Below are 27,029 nucleotides of genomic sequence, written 5' to 3'. Positions count from 1 at the left end.
ATAATGCAAGTAACTGCTACTGGAGTTAGATGTTGTGTTTTTCTCTTATTTATTGCCTAAGGAAACATTTTCAAATGCTCTTCTCAGAAAGTTTACTCCTAACCATGGACATTGATGCTGTTTGTTAGCTCTCAGTGTGTTTCCCCGGGGACTTGAAACTCTCCATGATTATATTACCACCCTTGAAAACATTGATGCTATCATGTGAAAGTTTCCAGGATACCATGCTTTCTTCAGGTGGGACAGTTACAGAATCTTGGACATTTTTTAGAGTGTGGGGACTTTGACAATTGTTGTATTCAGTTTCTAGGTGATGACTAAAATTGCAGAGGGAATAAGTGATTTTCTTGAGGGCATGGTTCTGAAACTCTTGGTGTCCTGACCATTCAGTCTCTCTTCCTCACTCCTGTGGCCTTGCTTCCCTGCAGTGTGAAAAAGGCAGGGAAGGAGTGTTGTCTCTAGTATCTGAAAGGTTTGGGGTTCCCACATCATTTTGTAGAGACAGTAAACTTGCTGAGCAAATGGACCTATAGGTGTACTGCTGAGAGTGCTAACCTTACTCAACTCTGCACCAAGTGATGCCTGCCTGCCCAGACTAGACTGAAAAGATAGATCTTGGAGCTCTCCTAGGAACTAGGCAAGGAAAGTGAATGCTGGTGTTTTCATTACTTTCTGGCTGTGGAGCCTTACTTAGAGAAGTCAGCTGACTTCTCTGTCTACTACTTTGCTTGTAATATTGGGTTGATGATACCTACTCTTCCTGCCTTATGGAGTTGATCAGATAAAGCTTGTCAGTGGTAAACTTATGGCTTGTTTTAGTTTTCTTTGTGAGGAGGATTAGCCCTGAGCTAACATCCGATGCCAGTCTTCCTCTTTTTTTTTGCTGAGGAAGACTGGGCCTGGGCTAACATCTGTGCCCATCCTCCTCTACTTTATATGGGACGCCACCACAGCATGGCTTGACAAGTGGTGCGTCGGTGCGCGCCTGGGACCCAAACCTGCAAACCCTGGGCCGCCAAGAGCGCACACACTTAACCACTCTGCCACTGGGCCGGCCCCTGGCTTGTTTTAGTTTTTCAAAACTATTTGGGAATAATTTCATTTGGCTGTTGTAGTCTTGCCTGCTCCAGTCCACTGCACACTGCAGCCAGTGCAAATCTGAGACCTTGATCTTCTGCTTAAAGCTCTTCAGTAACTTCCCAGTGCGAAGTGTGGGTCAGGTCCCAACTCCTGAGTCTGGTCGATGAGGCACTTCATCATTTGGCTCTTATTGATCTCTCTAACTGCATCTCTTGATGGTCCAGCGTCAGATGTTTCAGGTGACTCTCTCCTCCCTCTGGGCATTTGCCCATACTTTTATCTTCGCTTTCCCCTTATCTCCCTCTTCCTATTTAACTCCACTTATCTTTCAGATTTCAGTTTAGATGCTATATCCTCTAAGAAGCATTTCCTGACCCCTACCTTCCATCTTGGTTAATGACCACTCCTCGTGTTTTTATAGTACATTCTTCATTATAATATTTACCATACTTTAAAAAAAATCACTTATTTGCCTCTCATTTCTACCTGCCCTCCATCCTCACTTGCACTTTTCTGAGGGCAGAAACTGTGTTCATCTTACCAGTAGAATATTTGTTCTACAGTCTCACTCATTGTAGGCACTCGATGTGTATTTGATTATATACTTTAAACAGGTTTTTGCAGATGTTATTTTAATGGTCCCTGATTGATTTAGAGACTTTATAGTTGCTGTTTGGACACAAAATTGATTTGGTAGAGAGTATTTTGAAACTTATTTATGAAGACTGCTCAGCTGCAGGATGTTGTGTGGATCAGGACCAAGTAGCACACTAGGTATTTCAGGCAAGCACATGATATGCATAGGCTGTTTTGGTTTTTGATATTCTTCATGAAAATTAATTTTTTTTTTTTTTGGTGAGGAAAATTAGCCCTGAGCTAACATCTCTTGCCAATCCTCCTCTTTTTGCTGAGGAAGATTGGCTCTGAGCTAACATCTGTGCCCATCTTCCTCTATTTTATATGTGGGACGCCTGCCACAGTGTGGCTTGATAAGCGGTGCCTGTGTCCGGGTCGGGGATCCGAACCTGTGAACCTCTAGCCGCCAAAGCAGAACACACGAACTTAACCGCTATGCCACTGGGCCAGCCCTAAAGTAATTTCTTTAGCATAGAAAATAAGATGAATGCTAAGAAGTTTCGTCCATGTTTGGGAAGATGTATTATAAAATATGTGGTTGTGTTAGCTATTTCTGAGTGTCTCCAAAGGAAGTGCTGACTTTGGCCTTAGGGAGCCAGATATTAAGCTTGAGTAACTTCATGAAGCAGAGTGTACCAGGCAGGGCTGCTTGGACCCTGAAGTATGTTAACTTGGCTGTTTTACAGTGTTGTATTACTTTTTATTGGTAGAATTGTGAATAAAGCTGAGCTATGTGGATTTTATGTAGGTAATAAAATTTCTCATTTTCAGTCTATGCTACTTAGCCTTTTTAACTCATGGAAACAACTGACAGGTTCCATTCAGGAGATAGAAACCACATAGTAATAAGAAGAGGTAAAGTTTAATGTACAAAATTATTGACTATAACAGGGGATTTGAGAAATGAGGAATTGGCTAGTAGAAGTAGAGAGAACTCTTACAAGTAATATAGGAATAGCATATATAGGAGCAGCCAGCTACCCCTAGGGGTGATACAGAGTGCTCAAGGAAGACACCCGCTCAGGGTGAGATCCATATCTTGTTGGAGGAGGGGGTGGCCATGCCTAGCTGGTTGGTAGAGAAAGTCATTGTGGTGCCACATTGGCAAAACATGCTGGAAATCTACCCTCCAGAACTTGCTGGAAATCTACCCTCTAGAATGTTGGAGAAAGCCGTTTATGGAGAGGTGTCTGGCTGGAAGCACTCTACCACAAAACTGCTTGAGTGAAGTGTCAGAAAAGCTGCTGGCCACTGGGTACTGCTGACCACTATGCATTATGTGAATCAGACACTCAGCCGTGGCTAGGCACTGGGGTGTCGGGGGCCTGGTGAGAGGAGCATGCTGGAACCAGGTAGAGAAGCATTTTCTTTTTGCAGTGTCTCTCCAGTGTCCTCTACTGACAAAGCTTAATCAGTTGGTACAGGGAGAACACTTAATGGGTTCAGCTCTATTTTTGCAGAGCAGGCAATGATGGTTGTGTTTGGAGCCAAGAGGTAATACACTGATAACTGGTAAGCTACTATTTATCAGAGTTATATGAACAAGTTATTAATAATTTAATAAGTATTTTCTCAACAGAATACTCTTGTTACTATCACCCATGTTTTAAATTCGTTTTCTTTAATTTAGGGGTAATTTAAACTGCTGTTGTGTTCTAGCCAGAGACAACCTCTGCTCTGATTTTTTTCCTCATAGATTAGGTTGGCCTGTTCTGAAATTCCATGTAAATGGAATCATACTATATATATTCCTGTGTAAGGCTTCTTGCACACAGTATAATGTTTGGGGAATTTATCCATGCTGTTGTCTGTATCAGTAGTTCATTCCTTTTTATTCCTTTTTATGGGCATCTGGGCTATTTCCAGTGTTTTACTTGTGAGTGAGGCTTCTGTGGACATTTTTGTACAAGTGTTTTTGGGGAACGTGTACATTCATTTATCTTGAGGGGACTAGAATTGCTGAATCATAGGGTAGATGTATGTCTAGTTTTATAAGAAACTTTAACACCTTTTTCAAAATGGTGGTACCATTTTACACTCCCACCAATAATGTATGAGAGTTGTGATCGTTCTAAATTCTCATCAACATTTAGTGTGTTGTCGGTGTTTTTAATTTTAGCCATTTTCGTGAAAGTATAGTGATATCTCATTGTGGTTTTAATTTGTATTTACCTGATTACTAGTGATGTTGAGCACTTTTTCCTGTACTTATTCATCATTTGTATATCTTCCCTTGTGAAGTACTTGTTCAAATCCTTTGCCCAGGGCCGGCCCCGTGGCTTAGCAGCTTAGCGGTTAAGTGCGTGCGCTCCGCTGCTGGCGGCCCGGGTTCGGATCCTGGGTGCGCACCGACGCACCGCTTCTCCAGCCATGCTGAGGCCGCGTCCCACATACAGCAGCTAGAAGGATGTGCAGCTATGACATACAACTATCTACTGGGGCTTTGGGGGAAAATAAATAAATAAATAAGAAATCATCTCTTAAAAAAAAAAAACAGACCTTTGCCTGTTAAAAAAAAATAGAGCTGTTAGTTATTTTTTATTATTGAGTTTTAGGAAATCTTTATATATTCTGGATACCAGTGAGATATATGTTTTGTGAATATTTTATCTCAGTCCATGATGACTTGCCTATTTGTTTTATTAGTATATTTTAAATATCAGAAGTTTTCAGTTTTGTTGAAGTCTGATTTATCAGTATTCTCTTTTTTTTTTGTGAGGAACATCAGCCCTGTGCTAACATCTGCCAATCCTCATCTTTTTTTTTTCGCTGAGGAAGACTGGCCCTGGGCTAACAGCCATGCCCATCTTCCTCCACTTTATGTGGGAGGCCGCCACAGCATGGCTTGCCAAGTGGTGCGTCGGTGCGTGCCCCGGATCCAAACCAGTGAACCCCGGGCTGCCCCAGCGGAGCGCGCGCACTTAACTGCTTGCGCCACTGGGCCGGCCCCTGTCTGTATTTTCTTTTATGGTTATTGCTTTTTGTGTCCTCTCTGAGGAATCCTTGCCTACTTCTAAGTGTTGGAGATTTTCCCTGTGTTTTCACCTGGAAGTTTTATGGTTTTAGCTTTTTACATTTGGGTTTCTGATGCATCTTAATTTTTGAGTATTGTGTAAGATTGTGGATGAGGTTCATTTTTTCCCCCCATATGGATGTCTTGTTCCAGTACCAGCACTATTTGCTGAAAAGACTAATGTATTTATTATTTATCTAATTACTCTAAAACTTAGCAGTTTAAACCAGCAAATATTTATAATTTTATTTATTTTTTCCCTCCAAAGCCCCAGTAGATAGTTGTATGTCACAGCTGCACATCCTTCTAGTTGCTGTACGTGGCACGTGGCCTCAGCATGGCCGGAGAAGCGGTGCGTCGGTGCGCGTCCAGGATCTGAACCCCGGGCCGCCAGCAGCGGAGGGCGCGCACTTAACCGCTAAGCCACGGGGCCGGCCCCCAGCAAATATTTATTACCTAGGTTTCTGAGGGTCAGAATTCAGGAGGGGCTTAGCTGGGTGGTTCTGGCTCACAGTCTCTCCTGAAGTTGCAGTTAAGATGTCTTCTGGGGCTGCAGTCATCTGAAGGTTTGCCTGGGGCTGGAGGATCTTTTTCCAAGATGACTTACTCACGTGGCTTTTGGCAGGAGTCCTCAGTTCCTTGACATGTGGGCTCTCTGCGAGTCCTCAAGACATGCAGTTATCTCCTCCAGAGTGAATGATCCAAGACAGAGAAGAAGCCGTGATGCCTCTTATGACCTAATCACACACTGTCACTTCTGCCACATTCTATTCATTAGAATTAAGTCCCTAAGTCCAGCCCATACTCAAGGGGAGAAGAGGGTAGGGCTCCACCTTTTGGGGGAAGGAATGTCAAAAAATTTGACATAGTTTAAAACTACCACAACTTTCTCTCCCCGTTTGTTTGCTTAGCACTTTTGTCAAAAAACGACTGTATAGGTATGGGCCTATTTCTGGGCTCTCTGTTTTGTTCTATTGATATATTTGTTTATCTGTATGCCAGTACCTCACTGCTGTAGCTTTATAGCAAGTCTGGAAGTCAGGTAGTGTAAGTCGTCCAACTTTATTCTTCTTTATCAAGATTAATTTGGATGTTTTAGGTTCTTTGTATTTCCATATACATTTTAGAATTAGTTTGTCAATTTCTGTAAAAAAGTCTGCAGACATTATAGTTGGGTTTCCATTGAATCTATAGATTCATTTGGGGAGAATTGACATCTTAATAGTATTGAGTCTTTTCTAATTCATTTACATGGTATAGATCTCCATTTATTTACGTTGCCTTTAATTTCACTCTGCATTGTTAGATTGTTTTCAATGTGGAGGTCTTTCACATATTTTGTTAAATTTATTCCAAGATATTTGATATTCTTGTGTGTGTGTGTGTGTGTGTGTGTGTATGTGTGTGTGTGTGTGAGGACAGTCAGCCCTGAGCTAACATCGATGCTAATCCTCCTCTTTTTGGTGAGGAAGACCGGCTCTGAGCTAACATTTATTGCCAGTCCTCCTCCTTTTTTTCCCCAAAGCCCCAGTGGATAGTTGTATGTTCAAGTTGCACAACCTTCTAGTTGCTGTATGTGGGATGCGACCTCAGCATGGCCGGAGAAGCGGTGTGTCTGTGCGCGCCCGGGATCCGAACCCGGGCCGCCAGTAGTGAAGCGCACACCCTTAACCGCTAAGCCACGGGGCCGGCCCATATTTGATATTCTTTTAATGCTATTGTAAATTAATTGTTTTTTAAAAAATTGTGGTAAAATATACATAACAAAATTTACCGTTATTATTTTTTTGTTTGTTTCTTTTTTGCTGAGGAAGATTAGCTCTCAGCTAACATTTTTTTTTTTTTATAATTTTTTTTTTATTTATTTACTTTTCCCCAAAGCCCCAGGAGATAGTTGTATGTCATAGTTGCACATCCTTCTAGTTGCTGTATGTGGGACACGGCCTCAGCATGGCCGGAGAAGCGGTGCATCAGTGCGCGCCCGGGATCCGAACCCGGGCCGCCAGTAGTGGAGCGCGTGCACTTAACCGCTAAGCCACGGGGCCGGCCCTGCCCTCAGCTAACATTTGTTGCTAGTCTTCCTCTACTCTGTGTGTGGGTTGCCCCCACAGTGTGGCTGAAAAGTGGTGTAGGTCTCCACCCAGGGTGCGAACCCATGAACCGGGGCCGCGAAGTGGGATGCGCCAAACTTAACCACTACGCCACGGGTCGGCCCCCATTTTAACTATTTTAAGTGTACAATACGGTGGCATTAAATACATTCACCATGTTGTGTAGCCATTATCACTGTCTATTTCAAGAACTTTTTCATCATCTCAGATAGAAGTTCTGTACATATTATACAATAATGCCCCATTCTCCCCTCCCCCCAGCCCCTTGTAACCTCTAATCTACTTTCTATCTCTATGAATTTGCCTAGTCTAGATATTTCATGTAAGTAGAATCATACAATTTTTTATCCTTTGGTGCCTGGCTTATTTCATTTAGCATAATGTTTTCAAGGTTCATCCATGTTATAGCATATATCAGAATTTCATTCCTTTTTGTGACCAAATAGTGTTCTATTTTAGGTGTATACCACATTTTATCTATCCATTCATCTGTTGATGAAAACAGGTTGTATCCACCTTTTGGCTATTGTGAATAATGCCACTATGAACATTGGTGTTTAAATATCTGTTTGAGTCCCTGCTTTTAATTCTGTTTTTTTGTTTGTTTGTTTGCTGAGGAAGATTTGCCCTGAGCTAACATCCACTGCCAGTCTTCATCTTTTTGTAGAGAAGCTGCCACAGCATGGCCACTGACAGGTGAGTGGTATAGGTCGGTGCCCAGGAACTAAACCCGGACCACTGAAACAGAGTGTGCCGAACTTAACCACTAGGCCACCGGGGCTGGCCCTCAATTTTTTTGAGTAGGAGTGGAATACCTTGGAGTGGAATTGCTGAATCGTATGGAAATTCCCTGTTTAATTTTTTGAGGAACTGCCGTACCATACTGTCTTCCACAGCAACTGCACCATTTTGCATTCCTAGCAGCAGTGCACATGGGTTCCAGTTTCTCCACATCCTCACCAACTTTTGTTATTTTATGTTTTTTGGATAATAGCCATTCTATTGGGTGTGAAGTGATATCTCATTGTGGCTTTGATTTGCATTTCTCTGCTGACTAATGATGTTGAGCATCTTTTCATGTGCTTATTGGCAGTTGTAAATCTTCTTTGGCGAGATGTCTGGTCAGGTCCTTTCGCCATTTTTTAATTGGGTTTTTAATTTTTTTGTTGTTGAGTTGTAGGGGTTCTCTGTGTATTCTGGATGTTAATCCCTTATCAGATGTATAATTTGCAGATATTTTCTCCCATTCTTTGTGTTGTCTTTTCATTCTCTTGATAGTGTCCTTTGATGCACATAAATTTAATTTTGATGAAGACCAATTTATCTATTTTCTTTTATTGCCTGTGCTTTTGTTGTCATATCCAAGAAATCATTGCCAAATCCAAGGTCATGCAGCTTTTTGTCCCCCCTGTATTTTCATCTAAGAGTTTTATAGTTTTAGCTTGTAAGTTTAGGTCTTTGATCCATTTTGAGTTAATTTTTTTATATGATGTGAGGTAATGGTCTGACTTCACTCTTTTGCATGTGGCTGTTCAGTTTTCTCAGCACTGTTTATTGAAAAGACTGTCTTTTCCCCATTGATTGGTCTTGGCACCATTGTTGGAAATGGATTGGTACCTGTATTGGTTGATACCAAGTCTGGATACCAAAATCTGTGGATGCTCAAGTCCCTTATATAAAAGGGCATAGTATTTGCGTATAACCTGCACACATCCTCCCATATACTTTAAATCATCTTTAGATTACTTATAATACCTAATACAATATAAATGCTATTTAAATAGTTGTCATACTGTATTTAAGGAATAATGACAAGAAAAAAAAAGTCTGTACATGTTCAGGACAGATGCAATCATCATAGGCTTTTTGATCTGCAATTGGTTGAAATTGTGAATGTGAAACCTGCAGATACGGAGGGCCGACTGTATATAAGAGGGTTCATTTTTGGGCTTTCTATTCTATTCTGTTGGTCTATATGTCTGTCTTTATGCTAGTACCACACTCTTTTGATATTGTTCTTTGCGATAAGTTTTTTTTTTTTTTTTGCAGGGGAAGATTCGCCCTAAGCTAACATCTGTTGCCAATCTTGCTCCTTTTTTTCTTCTTTTTCCCCCCAAAGCCCCAGTACATAGTAGTGTATAGTAAGTGCAGTAAGTTTTGAAATCAGGAAATGTGATTCCACCAACTTTGTTTTACAAGAATGTTGGCTATTCAAGGTCCTTTGAAATTCCATATGAATTTCTGGATGGGTTTTTCTATTTCCGCAAAAACCGCCATTGGGATTTTGTTAGAGATTATGTTCAGCCTATAGATCTCTTTCGGTATTGTGTGTCATTTTAACAATATTAAGTCTTCCAATTCATCAACATGGGATGTCTTTCCATTTATTTGTATCTTTAATTTCTTTCAGCAATGTTTTGTAGTTTTCAGAATATAGGTCTTTCACATCCCTGGTTAAATTAATTGCTCAGTATTTTATTCTTTTTGATACTATTGTAATGGAATTGTTTTCTTAATTTCCTTTTCGGATTATTCATTGCTAGTGTATAGAAATGCAACTGATTTTTTTTTTTTTTTTTGTGAGGAAGATCAGCCCTGAGCTGACATCCGTGCCAATCCTCCTCTTTTTGCTGAGGAAGACCAGCTCTGAGCTAACATCTGTGCCCATCTTCCTTCACTTTATATGGGATGCCGCCACAGCATGGTCTGACAAGCGGTGCGTTGGTGTGTGCCTGGGATCCGAACCCGGGCTGCCAGCAGCGGAGTGCGTGTACTTAACCGCTACGCCACGGGGCTGGCCCCCGAAATGCAGCTGATTTTTGTATGTTGATTTTGTATCCTGCAAATTTGCTGAATTAGTTTATTAGCTCTAACAGTGGTTTTCTGTGTGTGTGTGCGTGTAATTTTAGGGTTTTCTATGTACAAGGTCATGTGATCTGCAAACAGATAACATTCCTTCTTCCTTTCCAATTTGGATGTCTTTTATTTCTTTTTCTTCCTAATTCCGCTGACAAGAACTTCTCTTGTAATTTCTTTGACCCATTAGTTGTTTAAGGGTATGTTGTTTAATTTCCACATATTTTTGAATTTTCCAGTTTTTATTTTATTGATTTCTAGTTTTATTCTGTGATTGAAAAAGAAACTTCGTATCATTTCAGTCTTTTAAAATTTATTAAGACTTATTTTCTCACCTAATATGTGATCTATCCTTGAGAATGTTCCATGTGCACTTGAGAATAGTATATACTTTGCTATTGTTGGGTTGAGTATCTGTATATATCTGTTAGGTCTAATTGGTTTATAGTGTTGTTCATATCCTCTGTTTCCTTATTGATATTCCATCTGGTTATTCTTTCCATTTCTGAATGTGAGATTTTGAAGTCTCTATTCTTTTTTTTTTTTAAATAATTTTATTTATTTTTCCCCCAAAGCCCCAGTAGATAGCTGTATGTCACAGTTGCACATCCTTCTAGTTGCTGTATGTGGGACGCGGCCCCAGCATGGCCGGAGAAGCAGTGCGTCGGTGTGCACCCGAGATCTGAACCCGGGCCGCCAGCAGCGGAGCACGCGCACTTAACCGCTAAGCCACGGGGCCGGCCCGAAGTCTCTATTCTTATAGAAGTGTCTTTTTCCCCTTCTATTCTATCAAGGTTTTTTTTTTTTTTTTTTTTTTGTGAGGAAGATCAGCCCTGAGCTAACATCCATGCTAATCCTCCTCTTTTTGCTGAGGAAGACCGGCCCTGAGCTAACACCTATTGCCAATCCTCCTCCTTTTTTCCCCCCAAAGCCCCAGTAGATAGTTGTATGTCATAGTTGCACATCCCTCTAGTTGCCGTATGTGGGTCGCAGCCTCAGCATGGCCGGACAAGCGGCGCCTCAGTGCGCGCCCAGGATCCGAACCCGGGCTGCCAGTAGTGGAGCACGTGTACTTAACCGCCAAGCCAGGGGGCCGGCCCTCTATCAATTTTCTATCAATTTTTGCTTCACACCTTTTGTGGCTTATTATGTGCATATATAATTGTTTTTTCTTCTCGCTGTTTTAATCTTTCATCAATATATAATATCCTTTGTGTCGGTTGTAAGCTTTTATGACTTAAAGTCTGTTATTAGTATAGCTAGCCTTGCTCTGCTTTGGTTATTGTTTGCATAGAATATCTTTTTCCATCCTTTGACTTTTAACCAAAGAGGTGAAAAGAGTGTCTTTGTATCTCATGTGAGTCATTGTAGACAGCATATAGATGGACCATGTTTTTTTAAAATTCATTCTGCTAATCTCTGCCTTTTAAAGATTTTATTTATTTTTATTTTTTCCCCCCAAAGCCCCAGTGGATAGTTGTATGTCGTAGCTGCACATCCTTCTAGCTGCTGTATGCGGGACTCGGCCTCAGGATGAACGGAGAAGTGGTGCCTCGATGCGCACCCGGGATCCGAACCCGGGCCACCAGCATCGCAGCGCGCGCACTTAACCACCAAGCCACAGGGCCGGCCCTAATCTCTGCCTTTTAAAAGGAGAGTTAAGGGCCGGCCCTGTGGCTTCGCGGTTAAGTGCACACGCTCTGCTACTGGTGGCCCCGGTTCGGATCCTGGGCATGCACCGACGTACCGCTTCTCTGGCCGTGCTGAGGCCGTGTCCCACATGCAGCAACTAGAAGGATGTGCAACTATGACGTACAACTATCTACTGGGGCTTTGGGTGGGGGGGGTGGAAAGGAGGAGGATTGGCAATAGATGTTAGCTCAGAGCTGGTCTTCCTCAGCAAAAAGAGGAGGATTAGCATGGATGTTAGCTCAGGGCTGATCTTCCTCACAAAAAAATAAATAAATAAATAAAAAATAAATAAAAGGAGAGTTTAGTCCATTTACATTTAATGTGATTACTGATCAAGAAGGAGTAGCTTCTGCTGTTTATCTGTTTTCTGTGTGTCTTATATGTTTTTGTTCCTCAATTACTCCATTATCGCCTTTTTTTGTATTTAGTTGATTTTTCATGTATATTTTGATTCTCTTCTTTTTGTGTATATTTTTAAGTTATTTTCTTAGTGTTACCTTGGGGATTAAAATTAACATCTTAAACTGATAACAACCTAGTTCGAATAATACCAAGTTAGTTTCTTTTCTTTTTTTTTATAATTTTTTTGGTGAAGAGGATTCAGTCTGAGCTAACATCTGTTGCCGATCTTCCTCTTTTTTGTTTGTTTTTTTTTTTTGCTTGAGGAAGATTAGCCCTGAGCTAATGTCTGTGCCAGTCTTCCTCTGTTTTGTATGTGGATCACCGCTTCGGCATGGCTTGACAAGTGGTGTAGGTCCACACCCGGGATTTGAACCCGAGAGCCCAAGCTGCTGAAGCAGAGTGTGTGAACTTAACCACTACCCTGTGGGGCCGGTCCCCCAAGTTAGTTTCAATAGTATACAGATGCTCTGCTCCTATACACCTCTATCCCTCTCTCTTTTTATTTATTTATACATACATATATATTTATATTGTTTTAAGATTACATCTTTGTGTATTGTATGCCCATTAATGTAGATTTATAAATAGTTTTATATATTTGCCTGGTAAATCATATAGGAAAAAGAGAGGTTACAAACTGTACCAAATGTGCAATAATACTGGCTTTTATATTTATCTCTGTAGTTATGTTTACCAGTGTTGTATATTTTTCATATGGCTTTGAGTTGTCCTTTGATTTTAGCTTGAAGGGCTCCCTTTAAGCATTTCTGATAGGCCTGGTCTACTGGTAATGAACTCCTTTAGTTTTTGTTATTTGGAAACGTCTTAATTTCTCCTTCATTCTTGAAGGATAGTTTTGCTGTACATAGAATTCTTGGTTGACAGGTTTTTTCCTTTCAGAACTCTAAATATCTCCTCCCACTTCCTTCTTGAGGTTTCTGAGGAGAAATCAGCTGTTAATCTTATTGAGGATCTCTTGCAGATTACGAGTTGCATCTCTCTTACTGTTTTAAATATTCTCTCCTTGTCTTTGGGTTTCAGCAGTTTCGTAGTGTGTTTTTGTTTTATAATGTGTCTTGGTGTGGGTCTCTTTGAGATCTTACTTGGGACTCGTTAAGCTTCTTGGACATGTGCAGTTATGTGTCGCTTAACAACAGGGATATGTTCTGAGAAATGCATAATTAGGCGATTTCAGCATTGTGTGAACATCATAGAGTGTACTTACAAAATCTAGATGGTATAGCCTACTATGGGCCTAAGCTCCATTATAATCTTATAGGACCACCGTTGTATATGCAATCTGTTGTTGACTGAAATGTTATATGGTGCATGACTGTATATTCATGTCTTTCCTCAGATTTGGAAAGTTTTTAGCCGTTATTTCTTCAAACATTTTTTCTGCCCCCTTTTCTCTCTCCTCTTGTTGGAATTTCTATAATACATATATTGTTACATTTGGTGGTGTCCCACAGGTCCCTCAGACTCTTTACTTTTCCTTATCTTTTTTCTTTTTGCCTCTTAGACTGAATAATGTCAATTATCTTACCTTCAGGTTCGCTGATACTTCTTTTTTTTTTTAAAGATTTTATTTATTTATTTTTCCCCCCAAAGCCCCAGTAGATAGTTGTGTGTCATAGCTGCACATCCTTCTAGTTGCTGTATGTGGGACGCGGCCTCAGCATGGCCGGAGAAGCAGCGCGTCGGTGCGAGCCCGGGATCCGAACCCGGGTCGCCAGCAGTGGAGCGCGCTCACTTAACCACTAAGCCACGGGGCCGGCCCTTGCTGATACTTCTTATGTGTGCTCATACCTGCTGTTGAACCCCTCTAGTGAGTTTTTCATTTTAGTTATTGTACTTTTCAGCTGCAGAATTTCTGTTTGGTTTCTTTTTATTTATAATTTCTATCTCTTCATCGCTTTTTTCATTTTGTTCATACGTCCTTTTCCTGATTTCCTTTATTGATGGTTTTCTTTAGCCCATTGAATGTAATTAAGACAGTTGATTTAAATCTTTGACTAATAATAATTCTGTTTTTGCTTTCTCAGGTTTTATTTTTGGTCAGCTTCTCTTTTTTCTGTGAGTGGGCATTAATTTTCTGTTTCTTTGTGTGTTTTGTAATTTGTTTTTAAAACTAGACATTTGAGTATTATGTTGTGATAACTTTAGAAATCAAATTCTCCCACTCCTCAGGGATTGCTAGTTTTTGCTCATTGAGTGCTAGAGCCTTCCATTTGTGAATTTTCCAAATTAAGTTTGGAAATTTGCATTCTTTGTTGTATTTGGTCATTGAAATATCTGTTCAGTTATCTCTGCGGTTAGCCAGTGACCTGATAAAGATTTCCTTAAATGTCTGGCTCCCAAAGAAGGGAAAATAAAAACAAGTACTATCCTCTTAAATCCCCTGGAAGCCACTTCAGCCTGTGGGTGTTGAAAGAATGGTCATCAGCCTCTGGCCTGCTCGTCATTGATCAAAAGCAGCCATAAGGGGTCAGCCCGGTGGCAAAGTGGTTAAGTTAGCATGCTCCGCTTCAGTGGCCTGGGGTTCGCAGGTTCGGATCCCAGGTGTGGACTGACACGCGGCTCGTCGGGCCATGCTGTGGCAACATCCCATATACAAAATAGAGGAAGATGGGCACAGATGTTAGCTCAGAGCTAATCTTCCTCAGCGAAAAGAGGAGGATTGGCAATGGATGTTAGCTCAGAGCCAGTCTTCCTCACACACACACAAAAAACCAGCCATCATGAGTCAGAACACACAACCTGATATATGGAGGACAAGGTCTTTATTGCCCACCCTAGTCTCCAGCAAGCCACATCAAGAATGAGGGCAGCCGTCCCACTGCTGCTTTCTGTGGGACTGGGAGTTGGGTAGCTGCTACACAAAAGGCTGAAATTTACCAAAATTCATCAGCCTCTTCATCAGGCTCTACCTTGGAAGCTTCATGTGTTCCAGCTAGACTCCAGAGTTCCAAAAGTTACTTCTGACAGTTTCTGCCAACTCAGCAGTTGTTTGGGTGGAGGAATGGATTCCTGCTGTTTTCCATGGTCACTCTAAAGCATTGTTTCTTAAATTTTGTTTTCTAATTGTTTGCTGCTAGCATATAAAAATATAATTGACTTTAGTATATTGACCTTGTATCCTATGACTTTCCTAAATTCACATATTAGTTTTAGAAGTTGTTTTGTAGATTCCTAAGTATTTTCTTTGTAAACAATCATGTTATCTGTGGATAAAAAAAGTCTTATTTCTTCCTTCTGGTCTTTATGCTTTTTATTTCTTTTTTTTGCCTCGTTGTACTGGCTGACAAAATATTGAACAGAAATGGGGAGAGTGGACATCTTTGCATTATTTTGATTATATGAGGGAAATTCAGAATTTTGTATTGAGTATGATGTCAGCCATAGGTTTTTTTTTTTTTTTTTGAGGAAGATAGTCCCTGAGCTAACATCTATTGCCAATCTTCCTCTTTTTTTTTTTCTCCTCAAAGCCCCCAGTACATAGTTGTATATCCTAGTTGTAGGTCCTTCTAGTTCTTCTATGAGGGACGCGGCCTCAGCATGGCTTGATGAGCGGCGAGTAGGTCTGCACCCAGGATCCGAACTGGCAAACCCCAGGCTGCCAAAGCGGAACACGCAAACTTAACTGCTGCACCACTGGGCTGGCCCCAGCCATAGGTTTTTCATAAGTGTCCTTTTATCAGGTGAGGAAGTTTCCTTCTATTTTTAGTTTGTTGAGAGTTTTTAATCATGAATGGGTGTTGAATTTTGTAAAGCTTTTTCCTGTGTATATTGAGAAGATCATGATTGTTCTCCTTACTTTTGTTAATATGATGAATTACATTGATGGATCCTTCAGATATTTAATCAACCTTGCATTCCCCACTTTGTCATGATGTATTATTCTTTCTATCATTGGGTTTATTTTGTTAAAAAATTTTTAAAGGATTTTTGGTGTCTATGTTCATGAAGGATGTTGGTCTATAATCTTTTTCTTTTTTCTTTTCTTTTTTGGTAAGGTTCTTTTTTAGGTTTGATTATCAGGGATACTTGACCTCATAAAACAAGTTGGAAAGGAAGTGTTCTTTCTCTCCCTGTTTTCTGAAAGAATTTGTAAGATTGGTGTTATTTCTTCCTTAAATGTTTGATAGAATTTATTAGTGAAACCATTTGTGTCTGTAGTTTTACTTGTGGAAAGGTTTTTGATAAATCCAATTTTCTGTATAGATATAGAGCTATTCAGGTTTTATATTTTATCTTGTGTCAGTTTTAGTTAATTGTATTTTTCAAGGAATTTGTTCATTTTGTCTAAGTTGTTGAATTTATTGGTATACAATTGTTCATAATATTAACTTATTATTCTTTTAATGCCTGTAGGATCTGAATGATGTCCCTTTTCCCATTCCTGATAGTGGTAATTTGTGTGTTCTTTTTTTATTGATCAGTTTCTCTAGAGGTTTATCAATTTTATTGATTTTTTCCCCAAAAGACCTACTTTTGGCTTTGTTAATTTTTTCTTTTTTCTTTTTCTATTTTATTGAGTTCTGCTTATATTATTTCTTCACTTCTGCTTACTTTGGTCTTTTTGTAGCTTCTTAAGGAGAACCTTAGGTCATTAATTTTATATTTCTAATACTTTTAAAGCTATAAAATTTCATCATTGCTTTAAGTGCATCAGTATAGTATATACTTTTAAAGTGTTTTCTCATATGTTATGTCACCCTGAAAAGTACACAAGAGAAGTAGTCTCAAATCTAACTTATCGACAGGGAAAAGAAGTGAATTGGTATATTGAAGGCTACACAACTCGTTAATCATGGGATTGATGCTTGCTTCTAGGTTGAGTTCCACTCTTTATTTTTTCACATAGTTTCTGACTCCCAGAATCCTGAGAGCTCTATGTGTTCAGGCTGTTCAGTTCCGTATGTCATGTGAGGGTCAGGAAAGAAAGCTGAAAGAGTGGAGAGATTTGGAACCTGCTCTTAAGGAGTGATGTTTCTCTGGAGACATCTCTACACTTGTCTAAGTTGGAAGTTGTTATGGATTTGTGTAGGTGAAAGTTAGTGCCCATCTTTGTGGAGCTTCAGGTTGTCTATGAGGTAAATAGAAGTGCTTTTCTGATGTTTAAAAGTGCTTAAAAATAGTAATTCTGATGTTTCACTGGAGGGTAGAAGCCAACTAGAATCTAATCTGCTTGAAGCAGTCAAACTCTGTTGCATTTTGTGAGGCATTAAACAGGTCATTTACTTCTTCTGTTCACAGGCTTTCCCCACACTATCACTTTGCATGTTGCTCATCTGCTTCTGGGTACCCTCTAATAAAATCTTTATCTGCATGATGGATTTTCAGATATGTCATTATGTGGCCCCCAGTGGTGTGTGGTTCTAAATGAAGGGACTGCTTATTGAGTTTGTGCCCTGAAATTTTCTTGCATTGTTTTCTCAGTGTCTATGTGAGAATTGTGCTGTGTGGGCTTTGAGGGGGACTCTCACAGGAGGGCGGGAACATAGGATACCAAGAACATGGTCCTTAAAGGAGAGAACCTGCGCTGGTCTCAGCCCCAACGTGGGAGTAGCAGCAGCTTATTCCAAAAGAGCAGAACTCAGTGGAACTGTATTTTGTGGTGGACACTTCATCGTATCCCCCAACTACAGCTGAATACAACTCTGTGTCCATGTCTGAGGAATTTGATCTTTGATTGTATTTTTAGATAATCTGCAGAGTAGTGTAGCATCAAGACGTTTAAGTATGTGATTTCACCACCACAGGGAGAGTCCTCTGGACTGTAGCTGTATCTCATTTTTAGGTGTATGTTGACTCTTGGTGCCTCTTTTAAAATAGTGTAGAATTCAGTGATTTAAAACTCCTTTGGAGTTCTAACAGTTTTGTGGTATCATTGAAACACCACAGGAAAGACAGGAGCTATTTTTTGGTTGCATAATTTCTAACTCTGGAGATTTTTCTTGTTCTAAGCTAGTAATCATCTTCAGCGTGTGTGTGTGGGGTGTCTTATTGAGGCCCCCAAGTAATCCAAAAAGTTCAGTGGTGTAACCTGAGCTTTATTTTCACCTCTCCTAGGTGTAGGAGATTTTATTTCCGTGTTTTACCTCTTTAATAGCAAGACACATGAGAATATCACTAGTACAAGGTAGCAGATTTGTACCTGGAGTGACCTCCAGTTATAAACCCAAAGTTGCAGCTAATTTGAAATTTGGGGGAGTGATAAGAATTTTTGTTCTTTTGTTTCTGTTCTGAAATAGAGAGAGAGCACATTTTATTCAAAAGATGTTATGGTGAGGGAAAATCCCAAGTAGAGAGGTATCTACATCGGTTTCCTAGCCACTTTAGGGTGTGTTCACCTCTGCCTCTGTCCTATCAGCTTGCCCCTGCTGTGTTCAGCTTCTCTTTTAGTTGAGCTACAATAGGATGGAGGAGGAGATGTCAGAAACCTAGTTTGTGAGAGCAGGCCTGATACTGTCCCTTTGCATCTTTCTTTCAGTAGTACAGAAGCTTCTCTCTTCAGCTTTGGGTCTTCACTGGGATTGGTAGTTTGAGATAAGTCTAGGAAGCTCACTCTTCCGTATTTTAGCATTTTAGACAGTCTCATTTTAAGTGTTCTGTGGTTTGTGTATGTGTGTTTTTTTAGAACCATTTTTCCTGTCTTTCTACATATGTGCTTTCTAGGTTTGACGATTTTTAGATTTTGTTGTAAATGTGCTAGGCAGAGACTTACCTGATTCAGGTATGGCTCACCTGAACTGACTATTTAGTCACAGCACTGGTATTCCTGTGGCTTCTTGTTAAAGACTAATCCTATACAAATTATGAGCAGACAGTGCTTCAGGTGAGAAGGATGGGGCACCTTTGTTTCTTCTTTCTTTTGGGGTTTCCTCATTTTGAAATCCCCTGTATCACTTTGGACCTGTATTCTTAAAATTCTGTCCTCAAGCCCCCTTTTTTCCACTCTCTTTAGCACAGTCTTGAGACAGACATCTTCAAAAGGATCTTTACTAAAAAAATATATCTGGGGAAGCACAGGTTTCTAATCTTTAGAAATCCAGTAACAACAGGAAAGGGGTACACTGGATTCTAGCTTCTCTCTTTGTCCTAAATTAATTCTGTTCTGGCTGTTTCTTGATGGGCTGGCACATCTCAGGCCTCCTGCCTAGTTTCCTTTTCTCCTTGCTCCCCGTTTGTTCTCAGCCTGGTGTCCTCAGGAGAATGTCACTGTGTCCTTTGCTCCTGGGATAGGACCCAGGAGTCTAAACAATCCGTTGTCTCTTCTCTGAGGACAAACAATGAAAGAGATGCCTTTAAGCCTTCTTTGTCTTGTTTCAAACCTCCCAGATTGCTCTAGGCCTCTGCACACATTTCTGGTTTCTAGGTGAGGGTTGTGCCAGTCCCTTGTAGATTGGAAAAGCAGGCTCAGGTTGGCCAACCCTACTTACCTCGAGAACATTCCCTGTATTTCCCTCCTTCTCAAAGGAGAGGTTTGTGAGCATCTGTTTGAAACCATCCATGGCGATGGGGTAAGGAGGATTGATCTCTTACCCTTCTAAGTATACCTAATCTGTATCAGTGTCTACAGTCTCATATGTAAAAGCAAGAATGGACTTGAACTTAAGAAAGTATTAGGTTCCCTTGGTTATATGCTTTAGAGAACAAACATAATTTCATGTTAGTTTTCTGCTGTAGTTTTTTTGTCCACGAATTTGGGGGTATTTCAGTGTCTTTTCCTGTCAGAGTCCATATCAACTTATTATTTCTGAAATTAGTTAGAAATTAGTTTTCATAAAGTCCAGAGGTATGCAACCCAGGCTTTGTGTGTTGTTCTTTTCTGTTAGAGTAACTTATCAGTCCATTGTGTTTTTTTTAGTTAAGAATGATTTTGCTATTTTTCCCTTGGATTGTATCAGAGAGTAAAAAACAAACTGAAGATACATTATTGCCAGAATTTTACTTAGCATTCCTCACTTATGAAGTTTAATTTTTAGGAAACTAAATAAATTTCATATGATTTTTTTAAAGAGCATGTTATTTTGTCATTATGCTTTTAGTACTTAAATGGATATGTTTAATTTTAGAAGAGGTAGTAGAAATACTGGATTTCTGAACCAATTTTTATGAAATTTTGAGGAAATTTGCAAATATACCTGTGCTACGTGAAGGCACGAAGAATGCTTCTCTTTATAAAAAGATTGCAGGGGCTGGCCCAGTGGCGTAGTGGTTAAGTTCACGTGCTCTGCTTCAGGAGCCCGGGGTTTGCAGGTTTCATCTTGGGCACGGACCTACGCACCGTTTATCAAGCCATGCTGTGGCAGGCATCCCACATAAAGAGTAGAGGAAGATGGGCACGGATGTTAGCCTAGGGCTAATCTTCCTCAGCAAAAAGAGGATTGGCAACAGATGTTAGCTCAGGGCTAATCTTCCTCACCAAAAAAAAAAAAAAAAAAGATTGCATGTCAAACCCAGGTGGTTAATCTGAGGCTATAAAAATATGTTGGCTGCACAATTTGGAGTTCTAACCAGACTTCTTTTTTTTTTATAATTTTATTTATTTATTTTTTCCCCCAAAGCCCCAGTAGATAGTTGTATGTCATAGCTGCACATCCTTCTAGTTGCTGTATGTGGGACGCGGCCTCAGCATGGCCGGAGAAGCGGTGCGTCGGTGCGCGCCTGGGATCCGAACCCGGGGCTGCCAGCAGCGGAGCGCGCGCACTTAACCACTAAGCCACCTGGCCGGCCCTCTAACCAGACTTCTTAGAGTGCATGTCTGCTGATCTGCATTTTGAGTGTCTATCTGTGTTCACCCGACTACTGAACTTGGTCACTAGATATTATCTTGCTCTTGCTGTGGAGACTGTGCCTTCCTAGTTCTTAAAATAGTCCTGACCTTGTTCACCACCATATCTGATTGCGATTTCTCTTTCTTTGCCAGAGCTTTTCTTCATTGCCACTTTCTAGGCTTACTGTGTTGATTTAAAACAAACAAAAAAACTATTTACATTGTATCTCCTAAATTTGGTTCAAGTTCTTTGATGTGATTCATCCTTTATTTTATTTATTTATTTTTTGTGAGGAAGATCAGCTCTGAGCTAACATCCATGCCAGTCCTCCTCTTTTTGCTGAGGAAGACTGGCCCTGGGCTAACATCCGTGCCGATCTTCCTCCACTTTGTGTGGGATGCTGCCACAGCATGGCCTGACAAGCAGTGCATCAGTGCACGCCCGGGATCTGACCTCCGGGCCGCCAGCAGGGGAGTGCGCGCACGTTAACACTATGCCACGGGGCTGGCCCATGATTCATCCTTTAAAATTGAGATTATCTGGATGTTTGCCTGATTTTTCCCTCTTGTTTGTCTTTTGTATCATTAATAAAAATAGTCTAATCCTCCTCTTCATCGGCTATCTTCTTTTCCTTCCATATCTTCTTCAGTTTCTGTTGTTGCTATTTTTATCCAGGTACATTTAAACATAAATCAAATCTTTTTAGAGTCAAAACACAGAATTTTGTGTTCTTTTATTTGTTGATTTGGAATTCTGTCTAGTGGCCAATATACTTTGTTCTCTGTCAAGCCACGTTACCTCCTTGTTCTGGTTGTGGTAGCCCTAGATTAGAAGTCTGTAAACTTTTTTGATTTACAACCCTAAAAAAAAAAAAGAACCTGTCCCTCCATAAACATTTTTTCATATGTTACATACTTATCCTACTGTACACATCTGTTATATACATCATATACATACATACATACATTTATTCAGCTGTTGTTATTGTGTGGCTTCCATGTGCCAGACACCTCTCCGGGCGTTTAGGATAAATATAGTGAACAAAACAGACAAAGAGCCTTTCCTTCATGGAGCTGACATCATGATAAAAATAATAAACAGTAGACATTATCAATAAATACACTATACAATATGTCAAAAGATGTTAAGTACCATGAAAAAAAGAAAAAGTAGAAAAAGATCTGCAGAAATTAAGGGGGATGAAGAGTGCAGGTGGATTTGCAGTTTAAATTTAGGGAGGTTAAGCTAGGCCTCATTGAGAAAGAGACATTTGAGCAAAGACTTTTGAAGGAAATGAGGGAGTTAGCCATGTGGATATCTGGGGGAAGAATGGTCCAGGCAGTGTGAATGGCTGATGCAAAGACCCTGAAGTGGGAATATGCCTGTGTGTCTAGCCCCTATGACTAGAGTGAGGTAATATGCATGGAGAGAGGGGTAGGAAATTAGAGCAGGGAGAAAACGGGAGTGAGGAGGAATAGATCTTGTGGGATGGTGTAGGCTATAGTAAGGAGTTGGACTTTTACTCTGGGTGAGATGGGAGCCACTGCAGGATTTTGAACAGAGAAGTCACATGCTCTGACTCTCGATTTAAGAGTTACTGTGGCTGCTGCATTGAGAACAGACGGCAGGAATGCCGTGATAGAAGCAGGGACATCAGTTAGGAGGTGAGAGATGTTGAGATCACACCAGGGCAGTAGCATTAGAGGTATTGAGAAATGTTTGGATCTGGATATGTTCTGAAGATAGAGTCAGTAGGATTACATGATATGGGGTTTGAGAGAAAGAGAGGAATCAAGAATGACTGCCAGGTTTTTGATGAGAGCAGTTGTAAAAATGGAGTTGAGGGTGGGGAAGACTGCAGGTAGGTTTTTTTGGGAGGTGAAGGAGTTGGGTTCTGTTTTGGCCATGTTAAATTTGGACTTCCTAGATCAAATAGGCAGTTGGATATATGCCTTTGCTGTCTGAAAGAGAGGACTGAACTGAAAATGTAGCTGGGCAAGAGAGGGACCAAGGACTGATCCCAGAGGCCTCCAATGTTAAGAGGCTGGGCAGAAGAGGTAGAACAAGCAGAGTAGACTGAGTAACAGGAAGATGAGGAGAGTGTGGTGCTTGAAGGCCAAGCAAAGAAAACAGATCAAGGAGCTCTCATATTTTCTTCCTACTTCCAGGGGATTGCGATGGTATTCATATCCCACTTTGGAACCATTGCTAGTATATGCTTCTCCTATCGTTTACTCTATTGGCATCAGGCTTTCAGCACTATGAAGCCTTTTTGTTTTTTAATGAAACATAAATTCAGAGAATAATACAGTACTAATGTACTTGACACATAGATTTAAAAATGTTAACATTTTACCATATTTGTTTTCAAACTTTTTAAAAAGAAATAAAAAAAATTATAGATAAAGCTGAAGTTCCCTTTTCTTCCTAGATACCAGTCCCTGCCTTTCGTTTCCTCTTCTAAAGTTGGTGCACATCTTTGCATTCCATGTCATTGTTTTTGTGAATACATATATGTGTTCATAATTCATGTATAATCTAGTATTGTTTTACATATTAAAAATTTTCAGTGGCATCATGCTAGAAATATCATTTCCAAACTTGCTTTTTCCAGTTTTTGGTTTTGAAATGTATTCATGTCAGATGAATCTAACACAGTCTATATACGTAGATCATTAGTTCAATACTGTACAATTTATGAATATACCCATTCATTTATCCATTTCCCCATTTAGATGGTTTCTCATTTTTATGTTACAACAATGCTGCAGTGAACATCCTTGAACCTGCCATCTTGGGCATGTGCTGGGTTATGAAGGGTGCACATCTTTGGTTTTGGGTTGCCATCAACAGAATAGGAGATGACCCCATTTCTCCCTGGCTGGCCAATGCTTGGTATGTTCAGACTTTAATTTTTTGCCAGTTTTATAGGAATGAAATGGTTTCCTGTTTTATTTTTTTTTTTCCCTTTTTCTCCCCAAAGCCCCAGCAGATGGCTGTATGTTACGTTGCACATCCTGCTAGTTGCTGTATGTGGGATGCCGCCTCAGCATGGCGGGACAAGCGGTGTGTCGGTGCGCGCCGGGATCCGAACCCAGGCTGCCAGTAGCGGAGCGCGCGCACTTAATCGCTAAGCCATGGGGCCGGCCCCCTAGGTTTCCTGTTTTAATTTGCATTTCCCCAATACTTTTGAGGGGGGCATCTTTCCACATGTTTATTAACCATCTGAACCTCCTCTTTTTTCCATTTTCTGGGTTTTTCCCCATTTTTATTTATAGTTCTTCATATATTGTTTACTAATTTTTTTGCTAATTATAAACATTGCGAATACTATCTAGTAGTCTGTCTGACTTTTATCTTCACTTACACAAAAAATAATTTTAATGTGGCTGGGGAGTGGGAATGAGGGGATTGCAAGTGGGCATAAGGGATCTTTTGGGGTGATAGAAATATTTTAAAATTGAATTGTGGGGATTGTGGTACAACTCTGTAAATTTACTAAAAAATCATTGCACTGTACACTTAAAATGCGTAAATTTTATGGTATGTAAATTATACCTCAATAAAAGCTGTTAAAAATTTTAATATGGTCTTATTCATCAATGCTTCCCATTGTGGTTTGTGCATTTATGTCTTATTTATGGAATTTTCCCTAATCTATTGTCAAAAGTCATTTAAATTTTTTTCTAATTACCTTAAAGTTTATTTTGCACGTTTAGATCTTAGTATGTTAGGAATTTATTTTGGAGTATTGTTGGAGGTAAGGATAGAATTTTATCTGTATGTAGATTGTTATTCTAGCTATTCCTGTTTATGACATAGATCATCTTTTCCCAATTGATTAAATGGGTATTTAAATACTACTTCAGTTACATACACCACTCCCATGTCAGTTGTCTGTTCCTAAGATCTTTATTCTGTTTTGTTGATCTCTTTGCCTCTCTTTGCAAAATATCATACTCTATCTTTTTTTTTTTAATTTTTTTTTTTTTTTTGTGAGGAAGATCAGCCCTGAGCTAACATCTGCCAATCCTCCTCTTTTTTTGCTGAGGAAGACTGGCCCTGGGCTAACATCCATGCCCATCTTCCTCTACTTTATATGGGACACCGCCACAGCATGGCTTGCCAAGAGGTGCGTCGGTGCGCGCCTGGGATCCGAACCGGCGAACCCTGGGCCGCCTCAGTGGAGTGCGCGCACTTAACCGCTTGCGTCACTAGGCCGGCCCCTCATACTCTATCTTAATTGCTATAATTTCATAAAGAGCTTTGCTATGTGAGAGGGCAAGTCCTCTTTCATTACTCTTTGACATTGCTGTCTAGCTACATTATTTGGCCTTTACTTTTCCATACGAGTAGGGTCAGCTGGTCAAGTTCCTCAGAAAACTCTTTTGAGACTTTGATTGAAATTGCATTGCATTTCAATATCAAGGCCTCCCTCACATGAATATGGTGTGCTTATGTCTTCCTTTAGGTCCTTCAGTAAAGTTTTATTATTGGTCTGGCATAATTTTTTTTTTTTGGTGAGGAAAATTAGCCCTGAGCTAACATCTGTTGCCAATCCTCGTTGTTGTTTTTTTTTTGCTGAGGAAGATTGACCCTGAGCTAACATCCATGCCCATCTTCTTCTACTTTATATGTGGGACACCTGCCACAGCATGGCTTGATAAGTGGTACGTAGGTCTGTGCCTGGGATCTGGGCCTGCGAACCCTGGGCCACGGAAGCAGAGTGCGCAAACTTAACCAGTACACCACCAGGCCGGCCCCAAAATCTGGCAAGTGGCATGGGGGCAGAGAGAAGCCTTTTTCTTTTTGGTGAGAAATATTGGCCCTGGGCTAACATCTGTGCCCATCTTCCTCTACTTTATATGTGGGACGCCTGCCACAGCAGGACTTGACAAGTGGTGCGTAGATCCACACCCAGGATCCGAACCTGCCAACTCCAGGCTGCTGAAGCAGAGCATGTTAACTTAACCACTATGCCACCAGGCTGGCCCCAAGGTCTGGCATAATTTTTAAAGATTTATGGATACTTTATAGTTTTGGTTGCTGTTGTAAATGGGATATATTTAAACAGTTTTCATTTTCTAATTGTCTTTTGCTGGTATAGGGGAGTGCTATTGATTTTTTTTTATTGTTATTAAGCTCTAACTTACAGTAAAGTTCACAAATGTGAGCGCACAGCTCAGTGGATATTTATAGTATTCACCTGTGTCACCTCCACCTTTGTGCCCCTTCTCAATTTGTATTTTACCAGAGTAACCACTGTTGTGGTCTCCATTATCTTTGTGAATTTCATATAAATAGAATCACACCACATGGCCCCTTTAGATTCTTTCTTGCTACGTCGCGCTTCTGAGATTCATCGGTGTTGTGTGTGGCAGTAGTTGGTTCTTTTTCGTTTCTGTGTAGTATTCCATTGTATGAACATACCATGGTTTATCCATTTTAATTTTCTATACAAATATCCTACTTATTAATTTACAAACCAAAAAAAAAAAAAAACAACCCTGATAGTCATTTCATCTCACCAACAGCTTTTGCTTTGAAAAAAGCAAATATTTAACAAATTAATATACAAATTTCAGGGATATCAGAAACTTTATTTTACTTGAATAGACATAATTCATTTTGGAGTTAAGTTATATGTTCAAGGAGTTAGTTACTATAACCGGAAAGTCACCTAACATTATAACTAATATCTTTGCAGTGCAAATTTATTTCCATTTGTTGCTATTCACCAGTAAAAAAATTCAACTTCAGAATCTCAGCAAGTTCTTTTTAAAAATAGCCTCCTTCCCATTTTATGCAGTAAAATGTGGAACCAAAGTGTTTTAAAGCAAATGAAAGACAAATAGAGACTCCTGTAGCTGGTGGTGCACAGACTCATAGGCAGAGCAGTGGAACCCCATGACCTCTGGGGGAGTGGTCCATTCATAAGCTGACAAAATTTTAACCATTTTAGTATAAACTTCTGATGATCCAAAATAACTGATTCAAACAAACTACATTATTTCTTCTCCAAACCATTCACCAGGATATATGTAGGGAATTGCCATTACTTTAGTCCCTCTTACTCCAGCATCCCATTTGTGAAGAATATCCTCTGCTCCTTTTCCTCAAGTATTGCACTTCTGCTCTGCTCGTGAGCCTGGTGACAATGTGGAAGAAAATGCAGCTATCACTGACAACCTCACAAGCCAAGCCATTGGTCTTTTGGTTAGGGCACAGTCTTTTTATGATAAGACAAAAAGGATTAAAACCACGTCATGTATTTAGGGCATAGGACTTATCTACTGGGTCATGTAATTTTAATCATGATATGATTTTGCCAAAACCTAAAACTTAATCTTGTCCAAAGTATCTGTTTTGGCAAACCCAAGCCTTGCTTGGTACTCTACTTTTCCCCCCTCCCCTAGGACCTGATTCAGACCCTAATGCAAACAACCCAATAAAAAC

General features: G+C 40.1%; 1 protein-coding gene across 4 annotated transcripts in view; it reads left to right on the top strand.

The window, feature by feature from the left end:
- The window catches only part of IP6K1 (inositol hexakisphosphate kinase 1), a 68,633-nt gene that overhangs the window by 10,067 nt on the left and 31,537 nt on the right, over nucleotides 1–27,029 (top strand). The window contains exon 2 of one of the 4 annotated variants that reach the window (XM_087431020.1): nucleotides 7,462–7,536. The exons of 2 other annotated variants lie outside the window; for them this stretch is intronic. The gene's annotated coding sequence lies outside the window, so the exon portion shown is untranslated. Of the gene's footprint in view, nucleotides 1–7,461; nucleotides 7,537–27,029 lie in introns of those variants that run through there. One more of the 4 variants, XM_087431023.1, reaches the window with a different exon arrangement.

Source organism: Ceratotherium simum, chromosome 5 (genome assembly GCF_057802395.1).
Source record: "Ceratotherium simum simum isolate JZ-2026a chromosome 5, ASM5780239v1, whole genome shotgun sequence".
Lineage (NCBI taxonomy): Eukaryota > Metazoa > Chordata > Mammalia > Perissodactyla > Rhinocerotidae > Ceratotherium > Ceratotherium simum.
The sequence above is the reverse complement of the archived record's forward strand: the minus strand, read 5'-3'. Positions and strand labels throughout refer to the sequence as shown.